Genomic DNA, 25,616 nt, shown 5'->3' on the forward strand with positions numbered 1-25,616 from the left:
ATCCCTTGGACCTTCTTATTGACGAGGAAACACAGAAATTGCATCCGAATTTAATACAAAAGTCACAATGCCGACTTAAGTACAAGAGGACTGCCACTCTAACTTCCTATGATTTGAACCTCTCCTGTGAGTCTAGTTTTAGATTCCGATGCTTCACTTCAGGTTCACTGTATACCTTGGACCTTCGTATTGCCGATGAAACACAGAAATTGCATCGGAATTCAATTCAAAAGGCACAATGCCGACTTAAGAAGAAAAGGACTGAGACTCTAACTTTCTATGATTTGAACCTCTCCTGGGAGCCCAGTTTTAGATTCCGATCTTCACTTCTTGTTCACTATATCCCTTGGACCTTCTTATTGACGATGAAACACAGAAATTGCATCCGAATTTAATACAATAGGAACAATGACGACTTAAGTACAAAAGGACTGACACTCTAACTTACTATGATTTGAATCTCTCCTGTGAGTCCAGTTTTAGATTCCGATGCTTCACTTCAAATATACTGTATACCTTCGATCTGCTTATTGACGATGAAACACAGAAATTGCATCGGAATTAAATTCAAAAGGCACAATGCCAACTTCAGTACAAGAGGACTGACACTCTAACTTTTTATGATTTAAACCTCTCCTGTTAGCCCAGTTTTAGATTCCGATACTTCACTTCAGGTTTACTGTATCCCTTTTACCTTCTTATTGATGATGAAACACAGAAATTGCATCCGAATGTAATACAAACGGCACAATGCCGACTTAAGTACAAGAGGACTGACACCCTAACTCTCTATGATTTGAACCTCTCCGGTGAGTCCAGTTTTAGATTCCGATGCTTCACTTCAGGTTTACTGTATTCCTTGGACCTCTTTATTGACGAGGAAACACAGAAATTGCATCTGAATTTAATACAAATGTCACAATGCCGACTTAAGTACAAGAGGACTGACATTCTAACTTTCTATGAATTGAACCTCTCCTGTGAGTCTAGTTTTAGATTCCGATGCTTCACTTCAGGTTCACTGCATACCTTGGACCTTCTTATTTGCGACGAAACACAGAAATTGCATCGGAATTAAATTCAAAAGGCACAATTCCGACTTCAGTTCAAGAGGACTGACTTTCTAAATTTCTATGATTTGAACCTCTACTTTGAGTCCAGTTTTAGATTCCGATGCTACACTTCAGGTTTACTGTATACCATGGACCTTCTTATTGACGTTGAAGCACATAAATTGCATCGGAATGAAATTGAAAAGGCACAATGCCGACTTAAGTACAAGATGACTGACGCTCTAATTTTCTATGATTTGAACCTGTCCTGTGAGTCCAGTTTTAGAATCCGATGCTTCACTTCAGGTTTACTGTATCCCTTGGACCTCCTTATTGACGAGGAAACACAGAAATTGCATCCTAATTTAATACAAATGTCACAATGCCGACTTAAGTACAAGAGGACTGACATTCTAACTTTCTATGATTTGAACCTCTCCTGTGAGTCTAGTTTTAGATTCCGATGCTTCACTTCAGGTTCACTGTATACCTTGGACCTTCTTATTTGCGACTAAACACAGAAATTGCATCGGAATTCTATTCAAAAGGCACAATGACGACTTAAGTACAAAAGGACTGACACTTTTACTTTCTATGATTTGAATCTCTCCTGTGAGTCCAGTTTTAGATTCCGATGCTACACTTCAGGTTTACTGTATACCATGGACCTTCTTATTGACGATGAAGCACATAAATTGCATCGGAATGAAATTGAAAAGGCACAATGCCGACTTAAGTACAAGATGACTGACGCTCTAACTTTCTATGATTTGAACCTGTCCTGTGAGTCCAGTTTTAGAATCCGATGCTTCACTTCAGGTTTACTGTATCCCTTGGACCATCTTATTGACGATGAAACACAGAAATTGCATCGCAATTAAATTGAAAAGGCACAAGGCCGACTAAAGTACAAGAGGACTGACACTCTCACTTTCTATGATTTGAACCACTCCGGTGAGTCTAGTTTGAGATTCCGACGCTTCACTTGAGGTTTACTGTATCCCTTGTACCTTCTTATTGATGAAGAAACACAGAAATTGCATGTGAATTTAATACAAAGGGCACAATGCCGACTTAAGTACAAGAAGAGCTGACACCTTATCTTTCTATGATTTGAACCTCTCCTGTGAGTCCAGTTTTAGATTTCGATGCCTCACTTCGGTTTTTTGTATCCCTTGGACCTTCATTTTGACGATGAAACACAGAAATTGCATCCGAATTTAATACAAAAGGCACAATGCCGACTTAAGTACAAGTGGACAGACACTCTCACTTTCTATGATTTGAACCTCTCCTGTGAGTCTAGTTTTAGATTCCGATGCTTCACTTCCGGTTTCCTGTATACCTTGGCCCTTTTTATTGACAATGAAACAAAAAAAATTGCATCCGAATATAACACAAAAGGCACAATGCCGACTTAAGTACAAGAGGACTGACACTCTCACTTTCTATGAATTGAACCTCTCCTGTGAGTCCAGTTTTAGATTCCGATGCTTCACTTCAGGTTTCCTGTATACCTTGGACCTTCTTATTGACGATGAGCCACAGAAATTGCATCCAAATTAAATTCAAAAGGCACAATGCCGACTTAAGTACAAGAGGACTGACACTCTAAATTTCTATGATTGAACCTCTCCTGTTAGCCCAATTTTAGATTCCGATGCTTCACTTCAGGTTTACTGTATCCCTTGGACCTTCTTATTGATGATGAAACACAGAAATTGCATCCGAATGTAATACAAACGGCACAATGCCGACTTAACTACAAGAGGACTGACACCCTAACTTTCTATGATTTGAACCTCTCCGGTGAGTCCAGTTTTAGATTGCGATGCTTCACTTCAGGTTTACTGTATCCCTTGGACCTCCTTATTGACGAGGAAACACAGAAATTGAATCTGAATTTAATACAAATGTCACAATGCCGACTTAAGTACAAGAGGACTGACATTCTAACTTTCTATGATTTGAACCTCCCCTGTGAGTCTAGTTTTAGATTCCGATGCTTCACTTCAGGTTCACTGCATACCTTGGAATTTCTTATTTGCGACGAAACACAGAAATTGCATCGGAATTCAATTCAAAAGGCACAATGCCGACTTAAGTAGAAGAGGACTGACACTCTAACTTTCTAGGATTAGAACCTCTCCTGTGAGTTTAGTTTTAGATTCCGATGCTTCACTTCAGGTTCACTGTATCCCTTGGACCTTCTTATTGACGATGAAACACAGAAATTTCATTCGAATTTAATACAAAAGACACAATGACGACTTAAGTACAAAAGGACTGTCACTTTAACTTTCTATGATTTGAATCTCTCCTGTGAGTCCAGTTTTAGATACCGATGATTCACTTCAAGTTTACTGTATACCTTGGACCTTCGTATTGACGATGAAACACAGAAATAGCATCGGAATTAAATTCAAAAGGCACAATTCCGACTTCAGTTCAAGAGGACTGACTTTCTAAATTTCTATGATTTGATCCTCTACTTTGAGTCCAGTTTTAGATTCCGATGCTACACTTCAGGTTTACTGTATACCATGGACCTTCTTATTGACGTTGAAGCACATAAATTGCATCGGAATGAAATTGAAAAGGCACAATGCCGACTTAAGTACAAGATGACTGACGCTCTAATTTTCTATGATTTGAACCTGTCCTGTGAGTCCAGTTTTAGAATCCGATGCTTCACTTCAGGTTTACTGTATCCCTTGGACCTCCTTATTGACGAGGAAACACAGAAATTGCATCCTAATTTAATACAAATGTCACAATGCCGACTTAAGTACAAGAGGACTGACATTCTAACTTTCTATGATTTGAACCTCTCCTGTGGGTCTAGTTTTAGATTCCGATGCTTCACTTCAGGTTCACTGTATACCTTGGACCTTCTTATTTGCGACGAAACACAGAAATTGCATCGGAATTCTATTCAAAAGGCACAATGACGACTTAAGTACAAAAGGACTGACGCTTTTACTTTCTATGATTTGAATCTCTCCTGTGAGTCCAGTTTTAGATTCCGATGCTACACTTCAGGTTTACTGTATACCATGGACCTTCTTATTGACGATGAAGCACATAAATTGCATCGGAATGAAATTGAAAAGGCACAATGCCGACTTAAGTACAAGATGACTGACGCTCTAATTTTCTATGATTTGAACCTGTCCTGTGAGTCCAGTTTTAGAATCCGATGATTCACTTCAGGTTTACTGTATCCCTTGGACCTTCTTATTGACGATGAAACACAGAAATTGCATCCGAATTTAATACAAAAGGTACAATGCCGACTTAAGTACAAGAGGACTGACACTCTAATTTTCTATGATTTGAACCTCTCCTGTAAGTCCAGTTTTAGAATCCGATGCTTCACTTCAGGTTTACTGTATCCCTTGGACCATCTTATTGACGATGAAACACAGAAATTGCATCGCAATTAAATTGAAAAGGCACAAGGCCGACTAAAGTACAAGAGGACTGACACTCTCACTTTCTATGATTTGAACCACTCCGGTGAGTCTAGTTTGAGATTCCGACGCTTCACTTGAGGTTTACTGTATCCGTTGTACCTTCTTATTGATGAAGAAACACAGAAATTGCATGTGAATTTAATACAAAGGGCACAATGCCGACTTAAGTACAAGAAGAGCTGACACTCTATCTTTCTATGATTTGAACCTCTCCTGTGAGTCCAGTTTTAGATTCCGATGCCTCACTTCGGTTTTTTGTATCCCTTGGACCTTCATTTTGACGATGAAACACAGAAATTGCATCCGAATTTAATACAAAAGGCACAATGCCGACTTAAGTACAAGTGGACAGACACTCTCACTTTCTATGATTTGAACCTCTCCTGTGAGTCTAGTTTTAGATTCCGATGCTTCACTTCCGGTTTCCTGTATACCTTTGACCCTTTTTATTGACAATGAAACAAAAAAAATTGCATCCGAATATAACACAAAAGGCACAATGCCGACTTAAGTACAAGAGGACTGACACTCTCACTTTCTATGATTTGAACCTCTCCTGTGAGTCCAGTTTTAGATTCCGATGCTTCACTTCAGGTTTCCTGTATACCTTGGACCTTCTTATTGACGATGAGCCACAGAAATTGCATCCAAATTAAATTCAAAAGGCACAATGTCGACTTAAGTACAAGAGGACTGACACTCTAAATTTCTATGATTGAACCTCTCCTGTTAGCCCAATTTTAGATTCCGATGCTTCACTTCAGGTTTACTGTATCCCTTGGACCTTCTTATTGATGATGAAACACAGAAATTGCATCCGAATGTAATACAAACGGCACAATGCCGACTTAAGTACAAGAGGACTGACACCCTAACTTTCTATGATTTGAACCTCTCCGGTGAGTCCAGTTTTAGATTCCGATGCTTCACTTCAGGTTTACTGTATCCCTTGGACCTCCTTATTGACGAGGAAACACAGAAATTGAATCTGAATTTAATACAAATGTCACAATGCCGACTTAAGTACAAGAGGACTGACATTCTAACTTTCTATGATTTGAACCTCCCCTGTGAGTCTAGTTTTAGATTCCGATGCTTCACTTCAGGTTCACTGCATACCTTGGACCTTCTTATTTGCGACGAAACACAGAAATTGCCTCGGAATTCAATTCAAAAGGCACAATGCCGACTTAAGTAGAAGATGACTGACACTCTAACTTTCTAGGATTAGAACCTCTCCTGTGAGTTTAGTTATAGATTCCGATGCTTCACTTCAGGTTCACTGTATCCCTTGGACCTTCTTATTGACGATGAAACACAGAAATTTCACTCGAATTTAATACAAAAGACACAATGACGACTTAAGTACAAAAGGAATGACACTTTAACTTTCTATGATTTGAATCTCTCCTGTGAGTCCAGTTTTAGATACCGATGCTTCACTTCAAGTTTACTGTATACCTTGGACCTTCGTATTGACGATGAAACACAGAAATAGCATCGGAAATAAATTCAAAAGGCACAATTCCGACTTCAGTTCAAGAGGACTGACTTTCTAAATTTCTATGATTTGAACCTCTCCTTTGAGTCCAGTTTTAGATTCCGATGCTACACTTCAGGTTTACTGTATACCATGGACCTTCTTATTGACGATGAAGCACATAAATTGCATCGGAATGAAATTGAAAAGGCACAATGCCGACTTAAGTACAAGATGACTGACGCTCTAATTTTCTATGATTTGAACCTGTCCTGTGAGTCCAGTTTTAGAATCCGATGATTCACTTCAGGTTTACTGTATCCCTTGGACCTTCTTATTGACGATGAAACACAGAAATTGCATCCGAATTTAATACAAAAGGTACAATGCCGACTTAAGTACAAGAGGACTGACACTCTAATTTTCTGTGATTTGAACCTCTCCTGTAAGTCCAGTTTTAGAATCCGATGCTTCACTTTAGGTTTACTGTATCCCTTGGACCATCTTATTGACGATGAAACACAGAAATTGCATCGCAATTAAATTGAAAAGGCACAAGGCCGACTAAAGTACAAGAGGACTGACACTCTAACTTTCTATGATTTGAACCTCTCTGGTGAGTCCAGTTTTAGATTCCGACCCTTCACTTCAGGTTCACTGTATCCCTTGTACCTTCTTATTGATGAAGAAACACAGAAATTGCATGCGAATTTAATACAAAGGGCACAATGCCGACTTAAGTACAAGAAGAGCTGACACTCTATCTTTCTATGATTTGAACCTCTCCTATGAGTCCAGTTTTAGATTCCGACGCCTCACTTCAGGTTTACTGTATCCCTTGGACCTTCATATTGACGATGATACACAGAAATTGCATCCGAATTTAATACAAAAGGCACAATGCCGACTTAAGTACAAGTGGACAGACACTCTCACTTTCTATGATTTGAACCTCTCCTGTGAGTCCAGTTTTAGATTCCGATGCTTCACTTCCGGTTTCCTGTATACCTTGGACCTTTTTATTGACAATGAAACAAAGAAACTGCATCCGAATATAATACAAAAGGCACAATGCCGACTTAAGTACAAGAGGACTGACACTCTCACTTTCTATGATTTGAACCTCTCCTGTGAGTCCAGTTTTAGATTCCGATGCTTCACTTCAGGTTTCCTGTATACCTTGGACCTTCGTATTGACGATGAGCCACAGAAATTGCATCCGAATTAAATTCAAAAGGCACAATGCCGATTTAAGTACAAGAGGACTGACACTCTAAATTTCTATGATTTGAACCTCTCTTGTTAGCCCAGTTTTAGAATCCGATGATTCACTTCAGGTTTACTGTATCCCTTGGACCTTCTTATTGACGATGAAACACAGAAATTGCATCCGAATTTAATACAAAAGGTACAATGCCGACTTAAGTACAAGAGGACTGACACTCTAAATTTCTATGATTTGAACCTCTCTTGTTAGCCCAGTTTTAGAATCCGATGCTTTACTTCAGGTTTACTGTATCCCTTGGACCATCTAATTGACGATGAAACACAGAAATTGCATCGCAATTAAATTGAAAAGGCACAAGGCCGACTAAAGTACAAGAGGACTGACACTCTAACTTTCTATGATTTGAACCACTCCGGTGAGTCCAGTTTTAGATTCCGACGCTTCACTTGAGGTTTACTGTATCCCTTGTACCTTCTTTTTGATGAAGAAACACAGAAATTGCATTCGAATTTAATACAAAGGGCACAATGCCGACTTAAGTACAAGAAGAGCTGACACTCTATCTTTCTATGATTTGAACCTCTCCTGTGAGTCCAGTTTTAGATTCCGATGCCTCACTTCGGTTTTTTGTATCCCTTGGACCTTCATTTTGACGTTGAAACACAGAAATTGCATCCGAATTTAATACAAAAGGCACAATGCCGACTTAAGTACAAGTGGACAGACACTCTCACTTTCTATGATTTGAACCTCTCCCGTTAGCCCAGTTTTAGCTTCCGATGCTTCACTTCAGGTTTACTGTATCCCTTGGACCTTCCTATTGATGATGAAACTCAGAAGTTGCATCCGAATTTAATACAAACGGCACAATGACGACTTAAGTACAAGAGGACTGACACCCTAACTTTCTATGATTTGAACCTCTCCTGTGAGTCCAGTTTTGGATTTCGATGCTTCACTTCAGGTTTACTGTATCCCTTGGACCTTCTTATTGACGATGAATCACAGATATTGCATTCGAAATTAATACAAAAGGCACAATGCCGACTTAAGTACAAGAGGACTGACACTCTCACTTTCTATGTTTTGAACCTCTCCTGTGGGTCCAGGTTTAGATTCCGATGCTTCACTTCAAGTTTACTGTATCCCTTGAACCTTCTTATTGACGATGAAACACAGAAATTGCATCCGAATTTAATACAAAAGTCACAATGCCGACATAAGTACAAGAGGACTGACACTCTAACTTCCTATGATTTGAAACTCTCCTGTGAGTCCAGTTTTAGATTCCGATGCTTCACTACAGGTTAACTGTATACCTTGGAATTTCTAATTGACAATGAAACACAGTAATTGCATCGGAATAAAAGCTCAAAAAGCACAATGCCGACTTAAGTACATAAGGACTGACAGTCTAACTTTCTATGATGTGAACCTCTCCTGTGAGTCCAGTTTTTGATTCCGACGCTTCACTTCCGGTTTACTGTATCCCTTGGACCTTCTTATTGACGAGGAAACACAGAAATTGCATCCGAATTTAATACAAAAGTCACAATGCCGACTTAAGTACAAGAGGACTGCCACTCTAACTTCCTATGATTTGAACCTCTCCTGTGAGTCTAGTTTTAGATTCCGATGCTTCACTTCAGGTTCACTGTATACCTTGGACCTTCGTATTGCCGGTGAAACACAGAAATTGCATCGGAATTCAATTCAAAACGCACAATGCCGACTTAAGAAGAAGAGGACTGAGACTCTAACTTTCTATGATTTGAACCTCTCCTGGGAGCCCAGTTTTAGATTCCGATCTTCACTTCTTGTTCACTATATCCCTTGGACCTTCTTATTGACGATGAAACACAGAAATTGCATCCGAATTTAATACAATAGGAACAATGACGACTTAAGTACAAAAGGACTGACACTCTAACTTTCTATGATTTGAATCTCTCCTGTGAGTCCAGTTTTAGATTCCGATGCTTCACTTGAAATATACTGTATACCTTCGATCTGCTTATTGACGATGAAACACAGAAATTGCATCGGAATTACATTCAAAAGGCACAATGAAAACTTCAGTACAAGAGGACTGACACTCTAACTTTTTATGATTTGAACCTCTCCTGTTAGCCCAGTTTTAGATTCCGATACTTCACTTCAGGTTTACTGTATCCCTTGTACCTTCTTATTGATGATGAAACACAGAAATTGCATCCGAATGTAATACAAACGGCACAATGCCGACTTAAGTACAAGAGGACTGACATTCTAACTTTCTATGAATTGAACCTCTCCTGTGAGTCTAGTTTTAGATTCCGATGCTTCACTTCAGGTTCACTGCATACCTTGGACCTCCTTATTTGCGACGAAACACAGAAATTGCATCGGAATTCAATTCAAAAGGCACAATGCCGACTTATGTAGAAGAGGACTGACACTCTAACTTTCTAGGATTAGAACCTCTCCTGTGAGTTTAGTTTTAGATTCCGATGCTTCACTTCAGGTTCACTGTATCCCTTGGACCTTCTTATTGACGATGAAACACAGAAATTTCATTCGAATTTAATACAAAAGACACAATGACGACTTAAGTACAAAAGGACTGACACTTTAACTTTCTATGATTTGAATCTCTCCTGTGAGTCCAGTTTTAGATACCGATGATTCACTTCAAGTTTTTGTATACCTTGGACCTTCGTATTGACGATGAAACACAGAAATAGCATCGGAATTAAATTCAAAAGGCACAATTCCGACTTCAGTTCAAGAGGACAGACTTTCTAAATTTCTATGATTTGAACCTCTACTTTGAGTCCTGTTTTAGATTCCGATGCTACACTTCAGGTTTACTGTATACCATGGACCTTCTTATTGACGATGAAGCACATAAATTGCATCGGAATGAAATTGAAAAGGCACAATGCCGACTTAAGTACAAGATGACTGACGCTCTAATTTTCTATGATTTGAACCTGTCCTGTGAGTCCAGTTTTAGAATCCGATGCTACACTTCAGGTTTACTGTATCCCTTGGACCTCCTTATTGACGAGGAAACACAGAAATTGCATCCTAATTTAATACAAATGTCACAATGCCGACTTAAGTACAAGAGGACTGACATTCTAACTTTCTATGATTTGAACCTCTCCTGTGAGTCTAGTTTTAGATTCCGATGCTTCACTTCAGGTTCACTGTATACCTTGGACCTTCTTATTTGCGACGAAACACAGAAATTGCATCGGAATTCAATTCAAAAGGCACAATGACGACTTAAGTACAAAAGGACTGACACTTTTACTTTCTATGATTTGAATCTCTCCTGTGAGTCCAGTTTTAGATTCCGATGCTACACTTCAGGTTTACTGTATACCATGGACCTTCTTATTGACGATGAAGCACATAAATTGCATCGGAATGAAATTGAAAAGGCACAATGCCGACTTAAGTACAAGATGACTGACGCTCTAATTTTCTATGATTTGAACCTGTCCTGTGAGTCCAGTTTTAGAATCCGATGATTCACTTCAGGTTTACTGTATCCCTTGGACCTTCTTATTGACGATGAAACACAGAATTTGCATCCGAATTTAATACAAAAGCTACAATGCCGACTTAAGTACAAGAGGACTGACACTCTAATTTTCTATGATTTGAACCTCTCCTGTAAGTCCAGTTTTAGAATCCGATGCTTCACTTCAGGTTTACTGTATCCCTTGGACCATCTTATTGACGATGAAACACAGAAATTGCATCGCAATTAAATTGAAAAGGCACAAGGCCGACTAAAGTACAAGAGGACTGACACTCTCACTTTCTATGATTTGAACCACTCCGGTGAGTCTAGTTTGAGATTCCGACGCTTCACTTGTGGTTTACTGTATCCCTTGTACCTTCTTATTGATGAAGAAACACAGAAATTGCATGTGAATTTAATACAAAGGGCACAATGCCGACTTAAGTACAAGAAGAGCTGACACTCTATCTTTCTATGATTTGAACCTCTCCTGTGAGTCCAGTTTTAGATTCCGATGCCTCACTTCGGTTTTTTGTATCCCTTGGACCTTCATTTTGACGATGAAACACAGAAATTGCATCCGAATTTAATACAAAAGGCACAATGCCGACTTAAGTACAAGTGGACAGACACTCTCACTTTCTATGATTTGAACCTCTCCTGTGAGTCTAGTTTTAGATTCCGATGCTTCACTTCCGGTTTCCTGTATACCTTGGCCCTTTTTATTGACAATGAAACAAAAAAAATTGCATCCGAATATAACACAAAAGGCACAATGCCGACTTAAGTACAAGAGGACTGACACTCTCACTTTCTATGATTTGAACCTCTCCTGTGAGTCCAGTTTTAGATTCCGATGCTTCACTTCAGGTTTCCTTTATACCTTGGACCTTCTTATTGACGATGAGCCACAGAAATTGCATCCAAATTAAATTCAAAAGGCACAATGCCGACTTAAGTACAAGAGGACTGACACTCTAAATTTCTATGATTGAACCTCTCCTGTTAGCCCAATTTTAGATTCCCATGCTTCACTTCAGGTTTACTGTATCCCTTGGACCTTCTTACTGATGATGAAACACAGAAATTGCATCCGAATGTAATACAAACGGCACAATGCCGACTTAAGTAGAAGAGGACTGACACCCTAACTTTCTATGATTTGAACCTCTCCTGTGAGTCCAGTTTTAGATTCCGATGCTTCACTTCAGGTTCACTGCATACCTTGGACCTTCTTATTTTCGACGAAACACAGAAATTGCCTCGGAATTCAATTCAAAAGGCACAATGCCGACTTAAGTAGAAGAGGACTGACACTCTAACTTTCTAGGATTAGAACCTCTCCTGTGAGTTTAGTTTTAGATTCCGATGCTTCACTTCAGGTTCACTGTATCCCTTGGACCTTCTTATTGACGATGAAACACAGAAATTTCATTCGAATTTAATACAAAAGACACAATGACGACTTAAGTACAAAAGGACTGACACTTTAACTTTCTATGATTTGAATCTCTCCTGTGAGTCCAGTTTTAGATACCGATGATTCACTTCAAGTTTTTGTATACCTTGGACCTTCGTATTGACGATGAAACACAGAAATAGCATCGGAATTAAATTCAAAAGGCACAATTCCGACTTCAGTTCAAGAGGACAGACTTTCTAAATTTCTATGATTTGAACCTCTACTTTGAGTCCTGTTTTAGATTCCGATGCTACACTTCAGGTTTACTGTATACCATGGACCTTCTTATTGACGATGAAGCACATAAATTGCATCGGAATGAAATTGAAAAGGCACAATGCCGACTTAAGTACAAGATGACTGACGCTCTAATTTTCTATGATTTGAACCTGTCCTGTGAGTCCAGTTTTAGAATCCGATGCTTCACTTCAGGTTTACTGTATCCCTTGGACCTCCTTATTGACGAGGAAACACAGAAATTGCATCCTAATTTAATACAAATGTCACAATGCCGACTTAAGTACAAGAGGACTGACATTCTAACTTTCTATGATTTGAACCTCTCCTGTGAGTCTAGTTTTAGATTCCGATGCTTCACTTCAGGTTCACTGTATACCTTGGACCTTCTTATTTGCGACGAAACACAGAAATTGCATCGGAATTCAATTCAAAAGGCACAATGACGACTTAAGTACAAAAGGACTGACACTTTTACTTTCTATGATTTGAATCTCTCCTGTGAGTCCAGTTTTAGATTCCGATGCTACACTTCAGGTTTACTGTATACCATGGACCTTCTTATTGACGATGAAGCACATAAATTGCATCGGAATGAAATTGAAAAGGCACAATGCCGACTTAAGTACAAGATGACTGACGCTCTAATTTTCTATGATTTGAACCTGTCCTGTGAGTCCAGTTTTAGAATCCGATGATTCACTTCAGGTTTACTGTATCCCTTGGACCTTCTTATTGACGATGAAACACAGAAATTGCATCCGAATTTAATACAAAAGCTACAATGCCGACTTAAGTACAAGAGGACTGACACTCTAATTTTCTATGATTTGAACCTCTCCTGTAAGTCCAGTTTTAGGATCCGATGCTTCACTTCAGGTTTACTGTATCCCTTGGACCATCTTATTGACGATGAAACACAGAAATTGCATCGCAATTAAATTGAAAAGGCACAAGGCCGACTAAAGTACAAGAGGACTGACACTCTCACTTTCTATGATTTGAACCACTCCGGTGAGTCTAGTTTGAGATTCCGACGCTTCACTTGAGGTTTACTGTATCCCTTGTACCTTCTTATTGATGAAGAAACACAGAAATTGCATGTGAATTTAATACAAAGGGCACAATGGCGACTTAAGTACAAGAAGAGCTGACACTCTATCTTTCTATGATTTGAACCTCTCCTGTGAGTCCAGTTTTAGATTCCGATGCCTCACTTCGGTTTTTTGTATCCCTTGGACCTTCATTTTGACGATGAAACACAGAAATTGCATCCGAATTTAATACAAAAGGCACAATGCCGACTTAAGTACAAGTGGACAGACACTCTCACTTTCTATGATTTGAACCTCTCCTGTGAGTCTAGTTTTAGATTCCGATGCTTCACTTCCGGTTTCCTGTATACCTTGGCCCTTTTTATTGACAATGAAACAAAAAAAATTGCATCCGAATATAACACAAAAGGCACAATGCCGACTTAAGTACAAGAGGACTGACACTCTCACTTTCTATGATTTGAACCTCTCCTGTGAGTCCAGTTTTAGATTCCAATGCTTCACTTCAGGTTTCCTTTATACCTTGGACCTTCTTATTGACGATGAGCCACAGAAATTGCATCCAAATTAAATTCAAAAGGCACAATGCCGACTTAAGTACAAGAGGACTGACACTCTAAATTTCTATGATTGAACCTCTCCTGTTAGCCCAATTTTAGATTCCCATGCTTCACTTCAGGTTTACTGTATCCCTTGGACCTTCTTATTGATGATGAAACACAGAAATTGCATCCGAATGTAATACAAACGGCACAATGCCGACTTAAGTAGAAGAGGACTGACACCCTAACTTTCTATGATTTGAACCTCTCCTGTGAGTCCAGTTTTAGATTCCGATGCTTCACTTCAGGTTCACTGCATACCTTGGACCTTCTTATTTTCGACGAAACACAGAAATTGCCTCGGAATTCAATTCAAAAGGCACAATGCCGACTTAAGTAGAAGAGGACTGACACTCTAACTTTCTAGGATTAGAACCTCTCCTGTGAGTTTAGTTATAGATTCCGATGCTTCACTTCAGGTTCACTGTATCCCTTGGACCTTCTTATTGACGATGAAACACAGAAATTTCATTCGAATTTAATACAAAAGACACAATGACGACTTAAGTACAAAAGGAATGACACTTCAACTTTCTATGATTTGAATCTCTCCTGTGAGTCCAGTTGTAGATACCGATGCTTCACTTCAAGTTTACTGTATACCTTGGACCTTCGTATTGACGATGAAACACAGAAATAGCATCGGAAATAAATTCAAAAGGCACAATTCCGACTTCAGTTCAAGAGGACTGACTTTCTAAATTTCTATGATTTGAACCTCTCCTTTGAGTCCAGTTTTAGATTCCGATGCTACACTTCAGGTTTACTGATACCATGGACCTTCTTATTGACGATGAAGCACATAAATTGCATCGGAATGAAATTGAAAAGGCACAATGCCGACTTAAGTACAAGATGACTGACGCTCTAATTTTCTATGATTTGAACCTGTCCTGTGAGTCCAGTTTTAGAATCCGATGATTCACTTCAGGTTTACTGTATCCCTGGGACCTTCTTATTGACGATGAAACACAGAAATTGCATCCGAATTTAATACAAAAGGTACAATGCCGACTTAAGTACAAGAGGACTGACACTCTAATTTTCTGTGATTTGAACCTCTCCTGTAAGTCCAGTTTTAGAATCCGATGCTTCACTTCAGGTTTACTGTATCCCTTGGACCATCTTATTGACGATGAAACACAGAAATTGCATCGCAATTAAATTGAAAAGGCACAAGGCCGACTAAAGTACAAGAGGACTGACACTCTAAATTTCTATGATTGAACCTCTCCTGTTAGCCCAATTTTAGATTCCCATGCTTCACTTCAGGTTTACTGTATCCCTTGGACCTTCTTATTGATGATGAAACACAGAAATTGCATCCGAATGTAATACAAACGGCACAATGCCGACTTAAGTAGAAGAGGACTGACACCCTAACTTTCTATGATTTGAACCTCTCCTGTGAGTCCAGTTTTAGATTCCGATGCTTCACTTCAGGTTCACTGCATACCTTGGACCTTCTTATTTTCGACGAAACACAGAAATTGCCTCGGAATTCAATTCAAAAGGCACAATGCCGACTTAAGTAGAAGAGGACTGACACTCTAACTTTCTAGGATTAGAACCTCTCCTGTGAGTTTAGTTATAGATTCCGATGCTTCACTTCAGGTTCACTGTATCCCTTGGACCTTCTTATTGACGATGAAACACAGAAATTTCATTCGAATTTAATACAAAAGACACAATGACGACTTAAGTACAAAAGGAATGACACTTCAACTTTCTATGATTTGAATCTCTCCTGTGAGTCCAGTTGTAGATACCGATGCTTCACTTCAAGTTTACTGTATACCTTGGACCTTCGTATTGACGATGAAACACAGAAATAGCATCGGAAATAAATTCAAAAGGCACAATTCCGACTTCAGTTCAAGAGGACTGACTTTCTAAATTTCTATGATTTGAACCTCTCCTTTGAGTCCAGTTTTAGATTCCGATGCTACACTTCAGGTTTACTGATACCATGGACCTTCTTATTGACGATGAAGCACATAAATTGCATCGGAATGAAATTGAAAAGGCACAATGCCGACTTAAGTACAAGATGACTGACGCTCTAATTTTCTATGATTTGAACCTGTCCTGTGAGTCCAGTTTTAGAATCCGATGATTCACTTCAGGTTTACTGTATCCCTGGGACCTTCTTATTGACGATGAAACACAGAAATTGCATCCGAATTTAATACAAAAGGTACAATGCCGACTTAAGTACAAGAGGACTGACACTCTAATTTTCTGTGATTTGAACCTCTCCTGTAAGTCCAGTTTTAGAATCCGATGCTTCACTTCAGGTTTACTGTATCCCTTGGACCATCTTATTGACGATGAAACACAGAAATTGCATCGCAATTAAATTGAAAAGGCACAAGGCCGACTAAAGTACAAGAGGTCTGACACTCTAACTTTCTATGATTTGAACCTCTCCGGTGAGTCCAGTTTTAGATTCCGACGCTTCACTTCAGGTTCACTGTATACCTTGTACCTTCTTATTGATGAAGAAACACAGAAATTGCATGCGAATTTAATACAAAGGGCACAATGCCGACTTAAGTACAAGAAGAGCTGACACTCTATCTTTCTATGATTTGAACCTCTCCTATGAGTCCAGTTTTAGATTCCGATGCCTCACTTCAGGTTTACTGTATCCCTTGGACCTTCATATTGACGATGATACACAGAAATTGCATCCGAATTTAATACAAAAGGCACAATGCCGACTTAAGTACAAGTGGACAGACACTCTCACTTTCTATGATTTGAACCTCTCCTGTGAGTCCAGTTTTAGATTCCGATGCTTCACTTCCGGTTTCCTGTATACCTTGGACCATTTTATTGACAATGAAACAAAGAAACTGCATCCGAATATAATACAAAAGGCACAATGCCGACTTAAGTACAAGAGGACTGACACTCTCACTTTCTATGATTTGAACCACTCCTGTGAGTCCAGTTTTAGATTCCGATGCTTCACTTCAGGTTTCCTGTATACCTTGGACCTTCGTATTGACGATGAGCCACAGAAATTGCATCCGAATTAAATTCAAAAGGCACAATGCCGATTTAAGTACAAGAGGACTGACACTCTAAATTTCTATGATTTGAACCTCTCTTGTTAGCCCAGTTTTAGATTCCGATGCTTCACTTCACGTTTACTGAATCCCTTGGACCTTCTTATTAACGATGAAACACAGAAATTGCATCCGAATTTAATACAAACGGCACAATGCGGATATAAGTACAAGAGGACTGACACTCTCACTATCTATGATTAGAACTTCTCCTGTGGGTCCAGGTTTAGATTCCGATGCTTCACCTCAGTTAACTGTATCCCTTGAACCTTCTTATTGACGATGAAACACAGAAATTGCATTCGAATTTAATACAAAAGGCACAATGCCGAATTAAGTACAAGAGGACTGACACTCTAACTTTCTATGATTTGAACCTCTCTTGTTAGCCCAGTTTTAGATTCCGATGCTTTACTTCAGGTTTACTGAATCCCTTGGACCTTCTTATTAATGATGAAACACAGAAATTGCATCCGAATTTAATACAAACGGCACAATGCCGACTTAAGTACAAGACGACTGACACCCTAACTTTCTATGATTTGAACCTCTCCTGTGAGTCCAGTTTTAGATTCCGATGCTTCACTTCAGGTTTACTGTATCCCTTGGACCTTTTTATTACGATGAATCACAGATATTGCATTCGAAATTAATACAAAAGGCACAATGCCGACTTAAGTACAAGAGGACTGACACTCTCACTTTCTATGATTTGAACCTCTCCTGTGGGTCCAGGTTTAGATTCCGATGCTTCACTTCAAGTTTACTGTATCCCTTGAACCTTCTTATTGACGATGAAACACAGAAATTGCATCCGAATTTAATACAAAAGGCACAATGCCGACTTAAGTACAAGAGGACTGACACTCTAACTTCCTATGATTTGAAACTCTCCTGTGAGTCTAGTTTTAGATTCCGATGCTTCACTTGAGGTTAACTGTATACCTTGGAACTTCTAATTGACAATGAAACACAGTAATTGCATCGGAATAAAAGTTCCAAAAGCACAATGCCGACTTAAGTACATAAGGACTGACACTCTAACTTTCTATGATTTGAACCTCTCCTGTGAGTCCAGTTTTTGATTCCGACGCTTCACTTCCGGTTTACTGTATCCCTTGGACCTTCTTATTGACGATGAAACACAGAAATTGCATCCGAATGTAATACAAACGGCACAATGCCGACTTAAGTAGAAGAGGACTGACACCCTAACTTTCTATGATTTGAACCTCTCCTGTGAGTCCAGTTTTAGATTCCGATGCTTCACTTCAGGTTCACTGCATACCTTGGACCTTCTTATTTTCGACGAAACACAGAAATTGCCTCGGAATTCAATTCAAAAGGCACAATGCCGACTTAAGTAGAAGAGGACTGACACTCTAATTTTCTAGGATTAGAACCTCTCCTGTGAGTTTAGTTATAGATTCCGATGCTTCACTTCAGGTTCACTGTATCCCTTGGACCTTCTTATTGACGATGAAACACAGAAATTTCATTCGAATTTAATACAAAAGACACAATGACGACTTAAGTACAAAAGGAATGACACTTCAACTTTCTATGATTTGAATCTCTCCTGTGAGTCCAGTTGTAGATACCGATGCTTCACTTCAAGTTTACTGTATACCTTGGACCTTCGTATTGACGATGAAACACAGAAATAGCATCGGAAATAAATTCAAAAGGCACAATTCCGACTTCAGTTCAAGAGGACTGACTTTCTAAATTTCTATGATTTGAACCTCTCCTTTGAGTCCAGTTTTAGATTCCGATGCTACACTTCAGGTTTACTGTATACCATGGACCTTCTTATTGACGATGAAGCACATAAATTGCATCGGAATGAAATTGAAAAGGCACAATGCCGACTTAAGTACAAGATGACTGACGCTCTAATTTTCTATGATTTGAACCTGTCCTGTGAGTCCAGTTTTAGAATCCGATGATTCACTTCAGGTTTACTGTATCCCTGGGACCTTCTTATTGACGATGAAACACAGAAATTGCATCCGAATTTAATACAAAAGGTACAATGCCGACTTAAGTACAAGAGGACTGACACTCTAATTTTCTGTGATTTGAACCTCTCCTGTAAGTCCAGTTTTAGAATCCGATGCTTCACTTCAGGTTTACTGTATCCCTTGGACCATCTTATTGACGATGAAACACAGAAATTGCATCGCAATTAAATTGAAAAGGCACAAGGCCGACTAAAGTACAAGAGGACTGACACTCTAACTTTCTATGATTTGAACCTCTCCGGTGAGTCCAGTTTTAGATTCCGACGCTTCACTTCAGGTTCACTGTATACCTTGTACCTTCTTATTGATGAAGAAACACAGAAATTGCATGCGAATTTAATACAAAGGGCACAATGCCGACTTAAGTACAAGAAGAGCTGACACTCTATCTTTCTATGATTTGAACCTCTCCTATGAGTCCAGTTTTAGATTCCGATGCCTCACTTCAGGTTTACTGTATCCCTTGGACCTTCATATTGACGATGATACACAGAAATTGCATCCGAATTTAATACAAAAGGCACAATGCCGACTTAAGTACAAGTGGACAGACACTCTCACTTTCTATGATTTGAACCTCTCCTGTGAGTCCAGTTTTAGATTCCGATGCTTCACTTCCGGTTTCCTGTATACCTTGGACCATTTTATTGACAATGAAACAAAGAAACTGCATCCGAATATAATACAAAAGGCACAATGCCGACTTAAGTACAAGAGGACTGACACTCTCACTTTCTATGATTTGAACCACTCCTGTGAGTCCAGTTTTAGATTCCGATGCTTCACTTCAGGTTTCCTGTATACCTTGGACCTTCGTATTGACGATGAGCCACAGAAATTGCATCCGAATTAAATTCAAAAGGCACAATGCCGATTTAAGTACAAGAGGACTGACACTCTAAATTTCTATGATTTGAACCTCTCTTGTTAGCCCAGTTTTAGATTCCGATGCTTCACTTCACGTTTACTGAATCCCTTGGACCTTCTTATTAACGATGAAACACAGAAATTGCATCCGAATTTAATACAAACGGCACAATGCGGATATAAGTACAAGAGGACTGACACTCTCACTATCTATGATTAGAACTTCTCCTGTGGGTCCAGGTTTAGATTCCGATGCTTCACCTCAGTTAACTGTATCCCTTGAACCTTCTTATTGACGATGAAACACAGAAATTGCATTCGAATTTAATACAAAAGGCACAATGCCGAATTAAGTACAAGAGGACTGACACTCTAACTTTCTATGATTTGAACCTCTCTTGTTAGCCCAGTTTTAGATTCCGATGCTTTACTTCAGGTTTACTGAATCCCTTGGACCTTCTTATTAATGATGAAACACAGAAATTGCATCCGAATTTAATACAAACGGCACAATGCCGACTTAAGTACAAGAGGACTGACACCCTAACTTTCTATGATTTGAACCTCTCCTGTGAGTCCAGTTTTAGATTCCGATGCTTCACTTCAGGTTTACTGTATCCCTTGGACCTTTTTATTACGATGAATCACAGATATTGCATTCGAAATTAATACAAAAGGCACAATGCCGACTTAAGTACAAGAGGACTGACACTCTCACTTTCTATGATTTGAACCTCTCCTGTGGGTCCAGGTTTAGATTCCGATGCTTCACTTCAAGTTTACTGTATCCCTTGAACCTTCTTATTGACGATGAAACACAGAAATTGCATCCGAATTTAATACAAAAGGCACAATGCCGACTTAAGTACAAGAGGACTGACACTCTAACTTCCTATGATTTGAAACTCTCCTGTGAGTCTAGTTTTAGATTCCGATGCTTCACTTGAGGTTAACTGTATACCTTGGAACTTCTAATTGACAATGAAACACAGTAATTGCATCGGAATAAAAGTTCCAAAAGCACAGTGCCGACTTAAGTACATAAGGACTGACACTCTAACTTTCTATGATTTGAACCTCTCCTGTGAGTCCAGTTTTTGATTCCGACGCTTCACTTCCGGTTTACTGTATCCCTTGGACCTTCATATTGACGATGAAACACAGAAATTGCATCCGAATTTAATACAAAAGTCACAATGCCGACTTAAGTACAAGAGGACTGTCACTCTAACTTCCTATGATTTGAACCTCTCCTGTGAGTCTAGTTTTAGATTCCGATGCTTCACTTCAGGTTCACTGTATACCTTTGACCTTCGTATTGCCGATGAAACACAGAAATTGCATCGGAATTCAATTCAAAAGGCACAATGCCGACATAAGAAGAAGAGGACTGAGACTCTAACTTTCTATGATTTGAACCTCTCCTGTGAGTCCAGTTTTAGATTCCAATCTTCACTTCTTGTTCACTATATCCCTTGGACCTTCTTATTGACGATGAAACACAGAAATTGCATCCGAATTTAATACAAAAGGAACAATGACGACTTAAGTACGAAAGGACTGACACTCTAACTTTCTATGGTTTGAATCACTATTGTGAGTCCAGTTTTAGATTCCGATGCTTCACTTCAAATTTACTGTATACCTTCGATCTTCTTATTGACGATGAAACACAGAAATTGCATCGGAATTAAATTCAAAAGGCACAATGCCAACTTCAGTACAAGAGGACAGACACTCTAACTTTCTATGATTTGAACCTCTCCTGTAAGCCCAGTTTTAGATTCCGATACTTCACTTCAGGTTTACTGTATCCCTTGGACCTTCTTATTGATGATGAAACACAGAAATTGCATCCGAATGTAATACAAACGGCACAATGCCGACTTAAGTACAAGAGGACTGACACCCTAAGTTTCTATGATTTGAACCTCTCCGGTGAGTCCACTTTTAGATTCCGATGCTTCACTTCAGGTTTACTGTATCCCTTGGACCTCCTTATTGACGAGGAAACACAGAAATTGCATCCAAATTTAATACAAATGTCACAATGCCGACTTAAGTACAAGAGGACTGACATTCTAACTTTCTATGATTTGAATCTCTCCTGTGCGTCTAGTTTTAGATTCCGATGCTTCACTTCAGGTTCACTGTATACCTTGGACCTTCTTATTTGCGACGAAACACAGAAATTGCATCGGAATTCAATTCAAAAGGCACAATGCCGCCTTAAGTAGAAGAGGACTGACACTCTAACTTTCTAGGATTAGAACCTCTCCTGTGAGTTTAGTTTTAGATTCCGATGCTTCACTTCAGGTTCACTGTATCCCGTGGACCTTCTTATTGACGATGAAACACAGAAATTTCATCCGAATTTAGTACAAAAGACACAATGACGACTTAAGTACAAAAGGACTGACACTCTAACTTTCTATGATTTGAATCGCTCCTGTGAGTCCAGTTTTATATACCGATGCTTCACTTCAAGTTTACTGTATACCTTGTAATTTCGTATTGACGACGAAACACAGAAATAGCATCGGAAATAAATTCAAAAGGCACAATTCCGACTTCAGTTCAAGTGGACTGACTTTCTAAATTTCTATGATTTGAACCACTCCTTTGAGTCCAGTTTTAGATTCCGATGCTACACTTCAGGTTTACTATATTCCATGGACCTTCTAATTGGCGATGAAGCACATAAATTGCATCGGAATGAAATTGAAAAGGCACAATGCCGACTTAAGTACTAGATGACTGACGCTCTAATTTTCTATGATTTGAACCTGTCCTGTGAGTCCAGTTTTAGAATCCGATGATTCACTTCAGGTTTACTGTATCCCTTGGACCTTCTTATTGACGATGAAACACAGAAATTGCATCCGAATTTAATACAAAAGGTACAATGCCGACTTAAGTACAAGAGGACTGACACTCTAATTTTCTATGATTTGAACCTCCCCTGTAAGTCCAGTTTTAGAATCCGATCCTTCACTTCAGGTTTACTGTACCCCTTGGACCATCTTATTGACGATGAAACACAGAAATTGCATCGCAATTAAATTCAAAAGGCACAAGGCCGACTAAAGTACAAGAGGACTGACACTCTAACTTTCTATGATTTGAACCTCTCCGGTGAGTCCAGTTCTAGATTCCGACGCTTCACTTCAGGTTTACTGTATCCCTTGTACCTTCTTATTGATGATGAAACACAGAAATTGCATGCGAATTTAATACAAAGGGCACAATGCCGACTTAAGTACAAGAAGACTGACACTCTATTTTTCTATGATTTGAACCTCTCCTGTGAGTCCAGTTTTAGATTCCGATGCCTCACTTCGGGTTTACTGTATCCCTTGGACCTTCATATTGACGATGAAACACAGATATTGCATCCGAATTTAGTACAAAAGGCACAATGCCGACTGAAGTACAAGAGGACAGACACTCTCACTTTCTATGATTTGAACCTCTCCTGTGAGTCCAGTTTTAGATTCCGATGCTTCACTTCCGGTTTCCTATATACCTTGGACCTTTTTATTGACAATGAAACAAAGAAACTGCATCCAAATATAATACAAAAGGCACAATGCCGACTTAAGTACAAGAGGACTGACACTCTCACTTTCTATGATTTGAACCTCTCCTGTGAGTCCAGTTTTAGATTCCGATGCTTCACTTCAGGTTTCCTGTATACCTTGGACCTTCTTATTGACGATGAGACACAGAAATTGCATCCGAATTAAATTCAAAAGGCACAATGCCGACTTAAGTACAAGAGGACTGACACTCTAAATTTCTATGATTTGAACCTCTCCTGTTAGCCCAGTTTTAGATTCCGATGCTTCACTTCAGGTTTACTGTATCCCTTAGACCTTCTTATTGACGATGAAACACAGAAATTGCATCCGAATGTAATACAAACGGCACAATGCCGACTTAAGTACAAGAGGACTGACACCCTAACTTTCTATGATTTGAACCTCTCCTGTGAGTCCAGTTTTAGATTCCGATGCTTCACCTCAGTTAACTGTATCCCTTGAACCTTATTATTGACGATGAAACACAGAAATTGCATCCGAATTTAATACAAAATGCACAATGCCGACTTAAGTACAAGAGGACTGACACTCTAACTTCCTATGATTTGAAACTCTCCTGTGAGTCCACTTTTAGATTCCGATGCTTCACTACAGGTGTACTGTATACCTTGGAACTTCTAATTGACAATGAAACACAGTAATTGCATCGGAATAAAAGTTCAAAAAGCACAATGCCGACTTAAGTACATAAGGACTGACAGTCTAACTTTCTATGATTTGAACCTCTCCTGTGAGTAAAGTTTTTGATTCCGACGCTTCACTTCTGGTTTACTGTATCCCTTGGACCTTCTTATTGACGAGGAAACACAGAAATTGCATCCTAATTTAATACAAAAGTCACAATGGCGACTTAAGTACAAGAGGACTGTCATTCTAACTTCCTATGATTTGAACCTCTCCTGTGAGTCTAGTTTTAGAGTCCGATGCTTCACTTCAGGTTCACTGTATACCTTGGACCTTCGTATTGACGACGAAACACAGAAATAGCATCGGAAATAAATTCAAAAGGCACAATTCCGTCTTCAGTTCAAGTGGACTGACTTTCTAAATTTCTATGATTTGAACCACTCCTTTGAGTCCAGTTTTAGATTCCGATGCTACACTTCAGGTTTACTATATTCCATGGACCTTCTTATTGACGATGAAGCACATAAATTGCATCGGAATGAATTTGAAAAGGCACAATGCCGACTTAAGTACAAGATGACTGAAGCTCCAATTTTCTATGATTTGAACCTGTCCTGTGAGTCCAGTTTTAGAATCCGATGATTCACTTCAGGTTTACTGTATCCCTTGGACCTTCTTATTGACGATGTAACACAGAAATTGCATCCGAATTTAATACAAAAGGTACAATGCCGACTTAAGTAGAAGAGGACTGACACTCTAATTTTCTATGATTTGAACCTCCCCTGTAAGTCCAGTTTTAGAATCCGATGCTTCACTTCAGGTTTACTGTACCCCTTGGACCATCTTATTGACGATGAATCACAGAAATTGCATCGCAATTAAATTCAAAAGGCACAAGGCCATCTAAAGTACAAGAGGACTGACACTCTAACTTTCTATGCTTTGAACCACTCCGGTGAGTCCAGTTTTAGATTCCGACGCTTCACGTCAGGTTTACTGTATCCCTTGTACCTTCTTATTGATGATGAAACACAGAAATTGCATGCGAATTTAATACAAAGGGCACAAAGCCGACTTAAGTACAAGAGGACTGACACTCTAACTTTCTATGATTTGAACCTCTCCGGTGAGTCCAGTTTTAGATTCCGACGCTTCACTTCAGGTTTACTGTATCCCTTGTACCTTCTTATTGATGATGAAACACAGAAATTGCATGCGAATTTAATACAAAGGGCACATTGCCGACTTAAGTACAATAGGACTGACACTCTCACTTTCTATGATTTGAACCTCTCCTGTGAGTCCAGTTTTAG

Source organism: Schistocerca serialis, chromosome 2, assembly GCF_023864345.2.
Source record: "Schistocerca serialis cubense isolate TAMUIC-IGC-003099 chromosome 2, iqSchSeri2.2, whole genome shotgun sequence".
Classification (NCBI taxonomy): domain Eukaryota; kingdom Metazoa; phylum Arthropoda; class Insecta; order Orthoptera; family Acrididae; genus Schistocerca; species Schistocerca serialis.